The sequence below is a fragment of the Tupaia chinensis genome, unplaced genomic scaffold, assembly GCF_000334495.1.
Source record: "Tupaia chinensis unplaced genomic scaffold, TupChi_1.0 Scaffold144426_1, whole genome shotgun sequence".
Taxonomy (NCBI): Eukaryota; Metazoa; Chordata; class Mammalia; order Scandentia; family Tupaiidae; genus Tupaia; species Tupaia belangeri.
Window position 1 is genome coordinate 602,713 of NW_006204286.1, and position 12,456 is coordinate 615,168.

Genomic DNA, 12,456 nt, shown 5'->3' on the forward strand with positions numbered 1-12,456 from the left:
TGAAACTTTCTCTATTCGCAGATGACATGATTGTTTGCATAGAAGATCCAATGTTTTTCATGAACAAATTTCTGGAAGTGATACATGAATACAGTAAAGTTGCAGGATACAAAATCAATATATGGAAATCTATAGCATTTCTGTATATGAACAACAGGCAGACTGAGATATAATGGAAAAAAGTTATTCCATTTACCATAGCCACAAAAAGTATAAGATACTTAGAAATAAATCTAACCAAAGAAGTTAAAGACCTCCACAAGGAAAACTATGAGAAACTAAAAAATGAAATTGAAAATAGCACCAAAAAATGGAAGGACATCCCATGTTCCTGGACTAGAAGAATTAATACAATCAAAATGGCAATTCTACCCAAATTAATCTGCATATTTATTACAATGCAAATCAAAGTACCAGAAACATTCTTCACAGATCTAGAATATACAATCATACAATTTGTCTGGAATTATGAAAGACCCCATATTGCCAAAACAATTCAGCACAAGAAGAGTCGAGTGGGCATCATCTCACTTCCTGTCCCAAAAATATACTACAAAGCTGTGTAATCAAAACAGCATGGTACTAGCACAGAAACAGATATGTGGACCAATGGAACAGAATAGAGTCCCCAGAAATAAATTCCTAAACATACAGTCAACTGATTTTTGACAAGGGATACCAGCCAATCCAGTGGAAAAAGGAAAACCTCTTCAACAAATGGTGCTGAAAAAACTGGATTTCCACCTGCAGAAAGATGAACTGTACCCCTACCTCTCATCTTTGGCAAAAATCAACTCAAAGTGGATCTAAGACCTCAAACAATAAAACCGCTCCTAGAAATCACAGTAAAATCTTAAATAAGAGTGATTGAACTGGACACCCTTATATTGTTCTAGTTTTTAGAGAAAAAACTTTCAACTTTTCCCCACTCAGTATAATGTTAACTGTGGGTTTGTCATACATGGCTTTTATTGTGCTGAATTTTGTGCCTTCTATACCTAATTTGTTGAGTATTTTTATCATGAAAAGGTGTTGTATTTTATTAAGTGCTTTTTCTTGATCTATTGAAATGATCATATGGTTTTTGTCCTTCATTCTACTGATGTAGTGTTTCATGTTTATTTATTTTTATATGTCAATCATCCTTGCATTCCTGGGATAAATCCAATTCACTCATAGTGAATAATATTTCTGACATACTGTTGAATCCAATTTGCTAATATTTTGCTGAAGATGTTTTCAACTATTTTCATGAGGAATATTAGTGTATAGTTTTCTGTTTTTGTTGTGTATTTGTCTGGTTTTTGTTTGGGTAATGTTATAGCATTGAAAAAAATGAGTTTGAGAGTATTCCCTATGCTTCAATATCTTGGAATAGTTCAAGAACTGGTGCTCGTTTCTTTTTTAAATATTTGTAGAATTATTAGTGAGGCCATCTGGTATTTGTTGAGAGACTTTTTACTGAGGGTTTTACTACGGATTTAATCTCATAACATGTCATTGGTCTTTTCAGATTGTGTGTTTCTTCCCACTTCAATCTTAGTATATGGACAGGCATTTATCCATTTCCTCTAGGTTTTCCAGTTTGTTGGTATATAGTTGTTTGTAATAGTCTCTAATGAATTTTTGTATTTCTGTGGTATCAGTTGTAATGATATCTTTTCTTTTTGTTAAAGAATTGTTTATTTAATTTTATTTGTTATTACTATTTTGAAATTTGCTATAGGGCATGTGTGCTCACCAGAGAAAAATGGGGTAGCGGGGGTGGGAGGGAGTGAGAAAGCAAGCTGCCATGTCCAGGACTCAAACTGCAATCAGTTATGTGGGAGTCTAGTGCTTTAACCACCATGTCACTTGCTGGCCCACCTTCTTCATCTAATTTTACTTACTTGGCTCATCCTTTATTTCTTAGATATTTTCTCTGTTTTTCTATATATTTTTTCTCCATTTTTTTGAGACTTGTTTTGTGACTTAAGATAGATCTATCCTGAAGAATGTTTCATGAGTATATTTAGCAGGTGTTGGATGAAATGTTCTGTAAATGTCTGTTAGGAACATTTGGTCGATGGTGCCATTCAACTCTGATGCTTGCTAATTTTCTCCCTAGATTATTCATTCAATGGTGAATATATGATGTTGAAGTGATAAATTTCTTACCTGTTATTGTATTCAAGTCTATTTCTCCATTTAGGTTAGCATTATTTGCTTTACGTACGTATTTGTGTGCTCCCAGAGTTGAGTGTATCTATCTATCTATCTATCTATCTATCTATCATCTATCTATCTATCATATATATATATATATATTTTTTCATCCAGATTGTCTATTGGAACATTTTTATTGAAAAACATTATCAGCAGGTGTGGACTTAGTTTGTCATTTTGTTAATTGTTCCTAGTTGCTTTGTATTTTCTTTGTTCCTTTCTTCCTTCTTATTCTATAACTTGCAACTTGGTGATTTTTTGTGGAGATAAAGTTTGACTTCTTTCTCTTATTTGTGTCTTTTATACTAGTGGGTTTGACATTTTTGCATGGTTTTATGGTGATAGCAATTTTCCTTTCACTTACAGATGTAGGATTCCCTTAAATATTTCTTATAAAGTGGATTTCACAGTGATAAATTTCTTATTTTTTACTCTTCTGGGAAATATTTCATTTTTATTCATTTCCGAAAGATAGCTTTGATGGCTATAATAGTCTTGTTTTTGCTTGCTGGGAGTTTTTGTTTTGTTTTGTTTTGTTTTTCTCCAGCATTTTGAATATATCATCTTACTGTCGCCTGGCCTGTAAGGTATCTATTTAGAAATCTGTCAGTTAATCTTAGTTTAATGGAGATTCTCTTACATGTGACTTGATGCTTTTCTCTGCTTTTGACTTCTTTTTTTTCCCTTTATTCATGATAGAACATATGTGAGAGAAAGAAAGAGCCTATCAACAAGGTTCAATCTTACCACAAACCCTTATTTTCAAATTGTGTATCCCAGAAAGATCCTGAGTACACATAGACTATGCATAGCTGTTGTGTTGCCACTGGAGTTGAGATTCAGACACCAGTTGGCCATGGGAGAGGCCACCTCCTCTGCATAGCATTCAACTGTTGTCTAAATCTCTTGTGAGACTTTGGAAGTTTTCAGCTGTTATTTTAATTAGGTTTTCTAAGTCTTTTCCCGTGTCTTCTCATTGAATTCCCAAAATGTAAATATTTCTTTGATTAATAATATTCCACAAATCCCCTTTCTTTTTTTTAGATTTTACATTTTTTTAGAGTATTTTCTTTTTTATTGCTATAGGGCGCATGTGCTCGCCAGACAGATAGACACAGAGAGACAGAAAGCAAGAAATCACCCCCCTAGGGGGATGGCCACGCCGCAATCCCTTCTCCTTCATTCTCCTCTCGGGATCTTAGGCATGCACGCATACGTGCCCAGCATTAGTTGTAAGCCACCGGGTCTGGGACGTGAACCGCGGTCGACTATGTGGTAGTCCAGTGACATAGCCATTATGCTAACTGCTGGTCCCTAGATTTTACGTTTTTTAATGCCACAAGGCACATATACTCACCAAAGAAAGAAAGAGAGAAAGAGTGAGCACCCTCTCCCAATAGAATGTGGTCAAGCTACAGTCTTTTTTCACCATCTTCTCAGGATTTGGGGCATGCATACACATGTGCCCTGTGTGTTTCTAAAGTCACCAGGGTAGAACTCAAACTGTGGACAGCTATATGGAATGCAATTCACTATGCATAGTGTTTAAATGCAGCACTGTGGGGTTGGCTCCCCATAGGCTTTATTTTGATCTGAGTTATTTCTTTTTAATTTTTTAAAATTCATCAGAGGGAGACAGAGAAAGAGATAGAGATAAAGAGCACTCTCCATAGAGTCTGGTTGTGCTATGGTCTCCTTCTTCTAATCTTTCAGCCTGACAGATACTTGACATTCATGCCTGTATTCTGCTTGTGTCAGGCTGACCAAGTTGGGGATCCAAACCATTGTCACCATGTGGGATCCAGCTTCTCTTCAGCAGTGCTTTACTGCTGCACCATGGAGCTGCCCATAACTAGGTTATTTTAAAAAAACTTGTCTTCATGTTCAGAAATTCTTTTTTTCTGATTGATCCAGCCTGTTGTTTGAAACTCTTTAATATATTTTTTAAATTTTATGTATAAAAATCCTTCAGCCTAGGATTGTTGTTTGGTTCTTTATTATATCTTTTTGTTGAATATCTCATTTATATAATGCATTGTTTTTCTGATTTCATTTGATTATTTGTATTCTATTTTATCTCATTTAATTTTCTAAGATCATTATCTTGAATCCGTTTTCAGGAATCTTATAAATTTCCCTTTCTTTGAGGTATTTTACTAAAAAATTTATGTGTTCCTTTGGAGAAACTATGTTTTCATGTATTTCATGTATGTTGAACCCCTCCTTTGAAATCTGCACATATGGTAGTCTCTTCCAATTTCATGGAATTTTTTTTATAGGAAAGACATTTTCCTATGAATGTGTCTTATATTGATGATTGAGCAGAGTGCTTTGACTTTGGTTGGGGTGGGCACAGTAGTGTGGTCTTTGTGCTATTTCTTCTAACATAACCTATGTCAGAAGTGTTTGCAAGTGCCTCAGTTGCCTCAACTGTGAGTAATTCTGGAGGCAGTAGAATGGCTTTGCTAGATGTGGGAGCTGCCAGGAGAGCCAATGTCCTCCAATTCTGGGGGAAGGGGATCCAAAAAATGTCTCTCTCTCTTTTTTTTTTTTTTTTTGCAAAAGACATCATTTGCTCAAGATAGGATCCAAACAAGGTCAGCAATTGCAATTGTTTGAGTTCTCTGAAATCTCCTTTAATCTATTATAGGGCTCTCCTTTTTTTTTTCTTGTGCCAATTAATTGCTGGTAAATTGGGTCATTTGGGACCAGCAGGTGGTGTGAAGGCTAAGGCAGCAGGATTCCACATGGCCAACTGTGCTATTTGAATCCTGGACCCAGTAACTTGAAAATCCATGGGACATGTGGGTTTTCATGCCTAAAATCCTGAGGAGAGAATGGAGAAGGGATTGTGGCATAGCCATCTCCCAGGGGAGTGATTTCTCACTTTCTCTCTCTCTCTTACAAGTGTGCATGCCGTAGAGAAAATAAAAGAGGATCACTTGTCCTGAAGAATTTTATTTTTATCATTATTTTAAATTCACAAACAGTAATTGTACATATTTATATGGCACTGTGTGAATTTTCAATACATTTATAGCTAGGCATGTAAATATAAATACCACATGTTCTCTCTGATATGTGGAAGCTTAAAGAATTGATCTCAAAGAAGTAGAAAGTAGACTAGTGATTCTTAGAGGCTTGTGGGTGGGTGGTAGGAGGAAGGAGGGAACTGAAAGAAATTGGTTGATGGATATAAATTACCACTAGATAAGAGGAATAAATTATAGCATCCTTTAAACTTTACATTGTAAACCTGTGGTGTTCTTTAACATAGTCTCCTATCTCCCTAGAATCTATAAACTGGTTAATTAGATCTAGAGGCTTGACTGGATTCAATTTCAGTTTATATTTTATTCTTGTTTTGGCAATAATTCTTTCCAGGTAATGGGATGTTCTTCCTATTTCAAATATTCCAGAAGGATCTGATTTTCTACTTCTAGTGATTTTGATTGATCAATAGGTTCAGGAAATGTCTGTACAAATCTTTTCTCTAAAGGTTTAGCCACCATTAATAATCACTGCCTATGTCCATTATTATATAGGGCTTACAAAACAGTGATTGTTCTATCATTCCTCAAGATTTATTGTGATTCTAAGAACTTTCCTTCAACAACTATTAGTAGGCCCTGAAATATAGTCTTTACAGGAAATAAAGGATAAGATTTTTCATCTCTGCATTTCTAGAAGAAAATGTTTTGGTGACTTAGCAATCTTCTTGGCTACGCATTGAGGTTCGTTTGCTATAAGGGCACTTCAAAAAATTCATAGAAAAAGTGTATTATAAAAAACTCCATGGGGAATTAAAAATTGCACTAAAACAAGCTGCTATTTGAATTCCATTTTCCACAAACTTTTTAAAGCTCCCTGTATTTTGGAGTGTCATTATAAACTTTTGATGTCCAAATGAACTTACTTATGACCAAGTCAGTCCCTTCAAGTAGGATCTCACAACCTTTTGACATGACTTCAGAAATCTTTGCTAGTGGGACTAGCAGTTAGTCTAATGGCTATGTCACTGAATTCCCATGTAGCTGACTGCGGTTTGAGTCCCAAACCCGGTGGCTTAAACTCACTCTGGTGCATGTTCATGCTCACCCGAGATCCTGGGAGGAGAGTGGAGGAGAAAGGATTGCGGCATCGCCATCCCCCTTGGGGGATGATTTCTCGCTTTCTGTCTCTCTCTCTGTTTGCTGGCGAGTGCACGTGCCCTATAGCAAAAACCTCTAAAAAACAAAACAAAACAAAACAAAACAAAACAAAACAAAACCTTTGCTAGCTTCCCAGCTAGAAAATGTGTAATTTTATTTCTTTAATTTGCCAGAGGGTACATGCACTAATCAGAGAGAGAGAGAGAGAGAGAGAGAGAGAAATAATGTGGAATGGGAATGGTCATGCCACAATCCCTACTCCTCCATTCCCTCTTCCTTTCAGAATTTTGGTCACACATATAGGCAGTATGTATTTCAAGTAGCTAGGGCTGGACTCCAACCTCGTGATTGGCCATGTGCCTTAACCATCAGGCCACAGACTGACCTGAAGATTCTTTTTTTTTTTTTTTTTTTTTTTAAAACAAAAAAATCCAAAACCAGCCACAATCAAATGGGAAGGTGGTGGGGTGTTGTACTATTTTTTTTTTTTTTACCTTCCAGAAGGCCTATGCACCCACCAGAGAGAGACAGGAAGATAGAGAGAAAGGAAAGAAAGTAGCCCATAATTAGGCGTGGTCATGCCACAATTCCTTCTCCTCCATTTCTCCATCCTGCTGGAATTTGAGGTACACATGCACCACTGCTTGGAATGTTTTTCAAGCTCTTGTATCCAAGTCTCAAACCACCTGGTTAGCCATGTAGGCTCCAGTTCCCTTAACCACTAGACTAAGGCTAGCCTTTTACTTTTGTAAAAGCAGCTTTGTTCAGGTATAATTGAAGTCCAAAAATGGTACATATTTAATGTGATTGAAGAGTTTGGAACTAGGCATAATTAATATTTCAAATGAAAGCCCACAGGATTTTGATTTCTCTTTGCTTTTATATTATAGCTTTCTCATTCTGAATATTGTATAATAATTGCATCAACATATTTATTATTTGATTATAACACAAATATGAGGGGCCTTCAAAAAGTTCATTGAAATTGAGTAGCATAAAAATACCATGCATGGATTTCAAAAATGTTTTGCATCAAATAAACTTGTACTTTAATTCCATTTTTCAGGAAATTTCCAAAGTCCCCTCTGAAAGAAGTTAAATACTTCCTGTATGAGGCGAGGGGTATTTAAAAACATAGATGCTAAAATGGCAAACTAATGGGAAAGGAAAGTGGCAGAGCACAGAAGTTGAAGCTAGATCTCTTTGTATCTTGTTTTGTAGTATTGCCAGGGAGCAGACATGAGCAGGTTGGGATACCCCCTCCCCCCAACCACTACCACAGAAAGTCCCATCTGGATCATCCAACCCATAGTCAACAATTACTGATAGAAAAGGTATCAGCCACTTTATGGGAAAGTTCCTACTGTGTCTCAAGGCCAAACCCTGCTTGCCGTGCCTCAAGGCCAAACCTTATTCCTTTTCCCAAAGTTGGTGGCATGTCCTTAAGTTACCTGTGCTCACTTAGCATGTATTATTAGCATTGTGGTTTTGACCTCTATCTCCATCTCTGTGGGCTGTCATGATGCATTCTGAGAAAGTGCACACATAGAAGTGTGTAGGTTATGTAAACCCCTACCCATCAATCAAAGATGCTCCCATGAGGAAAGGAGAGGGATCACCTAGGTGAGAGACCAGGAGAGGGAACCAGAGCCATCATAAATCAAACCCATCCAGATAATCCCTGGGCTAACTGATCTGACTTCAGTCTGCCCAGTCTCTCTTCTTGAGAGTGTGCTTTGCATTGCTTAGCCAAATAAAGTTTCTATACTATCTGCATATCTTCTGGTCTTGGTCTTTCTTTGTCGGTGGACACCAAGAACCATTCAGCAGTAACAGTTTTGACTTTGAAACCAAAGTAATTGCTAAAATGTGAAAACAAGCTGAAACCAGTTAACATAACCATATACTGAATTGTTGGTGTATCTATATGAAGAATTGAATGACTTTAAAACAATGGTCTGCAACCTTTCTGGCACCAGGGATTGGCCTTATGGAAAACAATCCGCAGCAGGAGCAAGGATGGTGATTCTCTCCCAGGATGATCTAAGCACACCACATCCACCATGTACCACTCTCATTTCCACAAAAATATATTAAAATATATTAATACAATGAAATAACCACACAATATGGATTGTGTTCCCTTGAGAATCCAATAACACTGCTGATCTTATAAGAGGCAGAGTCCAAGTGGCAATGCAAGTGATGGGGAGTGGCTACAAACACAGGCAAAGCCTTGCTATCCAGCCTCCTACCCACTCACTGCACAGCCGGCAGACTAGCAATGGTCCATGGCCTGAAAATTGGGAATGCCTGCTTAAAGAATAGTATACAAGTATTAAGAGTTCTCAAAAATGTATGGAAAATGCACATTATGAAAAAACTATTAATAGATTTCATTTTTTGTCCCCAAATAAACTCCTACTTTCATTCTATTTTTCTATGAACTTTTTGAGGTTCCCTCATAGATATTATATACAAATCCAAGTGTATAGATTTTTTTGAAGTGGAAGTGTTTGGTGAAGGTTACCTGCATTTAAAGTTTTGATAGATTTTGCCAAATTGTCCTTTAAAAAGACTGCAACCAATATACTCTTACAATGCATGTGAATGCCTTTCTCCTACACACTTTATCACCTGCTATTAGTAATCTTTGGATTCTGTCAACTTGATAAACAAAATGTATCTCCTGGGTCGATCTTCATTTCCCTGATTATAAGAATATGTATTATGACATAGCTCTGAAACATTCAACATATCCAGAGCTTTTAGGATAGCATTGGAACATTAAAATTTATTTTACTGCTAGTGGGAACAACCATTCACCAGAGAAAGAGAATAAAAACACCCCTCAATGGGATGTGGTCACACCACAATCTTTTTCCTCCATTTCTCCTTCCCCTAGGATTTTGGATATATACACACCTGGCATGTCTTTGAGCCACTGGGGCCAACACTGGAACTGCAGTCAGCCATGTGGAATATGACTCCCTTATTAATCACTGTAGGAAAGGGCCAGTCCTAAAGTTTAATTTTAATGAAATCCTGGATAAAAATTATTTTAATTTTGAAAAGAGAAAAACATGCATGGTGATAAAACAATAGTTTCTAACATATATTTTAAAATAGGAATAGATGGCAGCTTTGTGGTACAGAGGTATTGTAATACTCAAAATGAGTCAGATCCCATACGGTGCTGTGGTCTTAATTCCTGGCCTGGTCAGCCTCAAACATGCCAGGCACATGTGGAAGAAGGGGATCATGGCATGACGAGATCCTGTGGAACCCTCCACAGGTGCTGATCTCTCTTTCACCTGAGCACACATGTGGCTCTATCATGAATTTTTTAAAAATGAAGGAAATGGGAATAGAATAATAAGAGCTGATATTTCATCTCTCCAATATCTACCAAAAAATCTTCCAATGAATTGATACATTCTTGCCCCCTCCCCCAACACACACACACACAAACACACACAGGAAGATCCTGAATAGAATATACTGATGCTTCTAGGTCGATGAGAGTAGATAGCTGTAAAGAATATTTCTTATAGGGGTCAACTATCCCACTGATAGGAGGAGGATTTACATATGCAAGTCCTATTAACATTAATAGGAGTTACCAGCATAAATCCCCCTGCAGTCATAGGCAAAGACTCTACAGTCTACTAGAATCCAAGTTCTAATGATTACCTGTCAAATGGTCCTAAAAGTCATCATCACCAGAATGAGCAGACGTGGCAACTTGTAGAGCAAGGGCATCTCACTGCAGCCCTACAGTTAAACTGTGCATTAGTGAAAAGAAAAGTGGCCTTTAAAATGTGACTTGGGATGCTAAGTGTTAAATCACTTAACTGGTGCTTTAAAAAAGCCACCATTAAAGAGGAGAATTCAAACATATTAAAGCACTGGTTTTAAAAAAAGTGTGAATATTATATGAGCTCCAAGGAGCTTGAAGGATAATACAGCTACTTGTTTAAAAATTCAATTAACCTTATCTTTCTTAAACTTGATTTATTAATAATCTCACAGATAAATCGCCAGTTCTGAAAGAGTCCTGTTATCTTTTGAATGTGTCTAGTCTGAGGAGCTTTAGAAACTACTTTGAAATTGACAGAAAATGTCACTCTGCTTTAATTATTTGATTCAAAAACAAATCACAGTTCAATGAATTATTTCTGCATAAAAAGAATATCATCAGTCTCTTGTCTATTGCAAGTAAGCTGTTGGGGACTCAAACACCTCAGAGAAAAATATTTCAGGTTCTTATTCACCAAATAAATATAAAAATATTCTCTTCCTCTAAGTGAGATGTGAAAACAGTAGGTAGGCAATTGATGTACTTGTAAAGTCATAACCCATGCCTCACAGCTTCCTCAACGCTGATTTCAACAGAATAAGGTCCCTTTTACCTTTGTTTGATATTACTATTAGTGCTGGCATCTAGAACCATTTGCTAAGTACATTAAATACATGTATTATTTGATAGCTTTCCTCAGAAACTTAACAGAGTTGGCAGAAGACTGGAAATAAACCTAATAAAGTTGGACAATTAACTACTCAAATAATAGCCTAATATCAAAAAATAAATCAAGCCCAAGACAATCTTGAATTTCTTGACATATGTATGAAATTTTAATATGCAAAAAATAGGATACCACACCTGAAAGGCATTGAAAACAGTCTTTATTTCCTCTGAAAATCTACTGTTACAGTGTGCAAATTGTGAATAATGATTCATGCTTTCTGAAATACATATAAAGAAATTAACTGAGAGTAAAAGATATATTATTCAGTATCAACAGCAGAAAATCACTTATTTGCAAGAAAACTGTTATAGTTCCAGCTTTAAAGGATCACTATTCAGCAATTAAATTTCAACGAATGTGGGGGGAAGTCTTCAGGACTTCAGACAAAGGGCTGCCAATCCAGGGAAATAAGGCTGGGACGGAAGCTAATCATTAACATGGCCATTATTTTAGAAAAAGGGCTGCCAATTTCAGAAATTACAGTTCTAGGAGTTACCCATTAACGTGATCACTTTACTATAGGCAGCTAAATGTTAGAGGAGATAGGGAAAATTATACCTCCATTTTCTTATATAAAAATATATGAATTGACTTTTACTATATGTTTTGATATATATGTTTTCTTCTGAGCAGGCACGCCAACTAGAGAAAAATATAATAGCAACATCAGATTAGATACTGTTTCTCATAATCACTAAACTGAATGGTACTACTATTTTTGGTTAATAAGGAGCATGACTAAACATTTTAAACACATGAACGAAAATTCTTTGATAATAGCAATTTTCAAAATTTTAAATTCACTATTAAAATTTTTGTATTATGTACAATACATTGATTTATTCTATTGATTTATTCATATGACTTCAAGCTTCAAGTTTTACAATAAAACTGAAAGGTTTTTCTTTTTTGACTTAAAACAAATATTTATTTGTCGTAGTTAAGACAGCTGAAAAGAAAGCTCTTAAAATAATTTCTGTTACATTCTGAGGCCAACAGTAAATATCTAAAGTTCTCTAACAAGGTTTTTAGCAGTTGTATAATATCTTAATCACTAATCATGTACAGGAGCTTTTAAACATTTCAACAATATTTAGTAAATGACCTGGAAGGAAGATTCTGATGCTGGTAATGGATGAAACAATGTAAAATAGAATGGGTCATGAGACCACAAAATATCTCCTTCATTGTTCTACACAGAGTGCTGCAGTAAGGCTATCAGAATTCTCATAGTTATTCTAGATCTACCATGATTGTTTAAATAAATGTGCATGCTCCATTATAGAGGCCTGAACTCTAACTAGAACAAAGTATAATAACTTTATCAGCATAACTTACTGCAATTGTATCCACTCAATACTCCTACCTAGTTAAACTTTGTATATTGCTGGTACAAGGTGCAGGGCCAATACCTGGTATATGTACAGGTATGTATTAGGTATTTAGTGCATGCCCTAGCTGGGTTTTAGGAAACATGATTTGACCTAAGAAAGATGTAAATCTCTACAGCAAAGTAGGTTATTATGTGATTCCACTGTCCCTGATTTGTGTGACATTATAAAAGGGAAAGA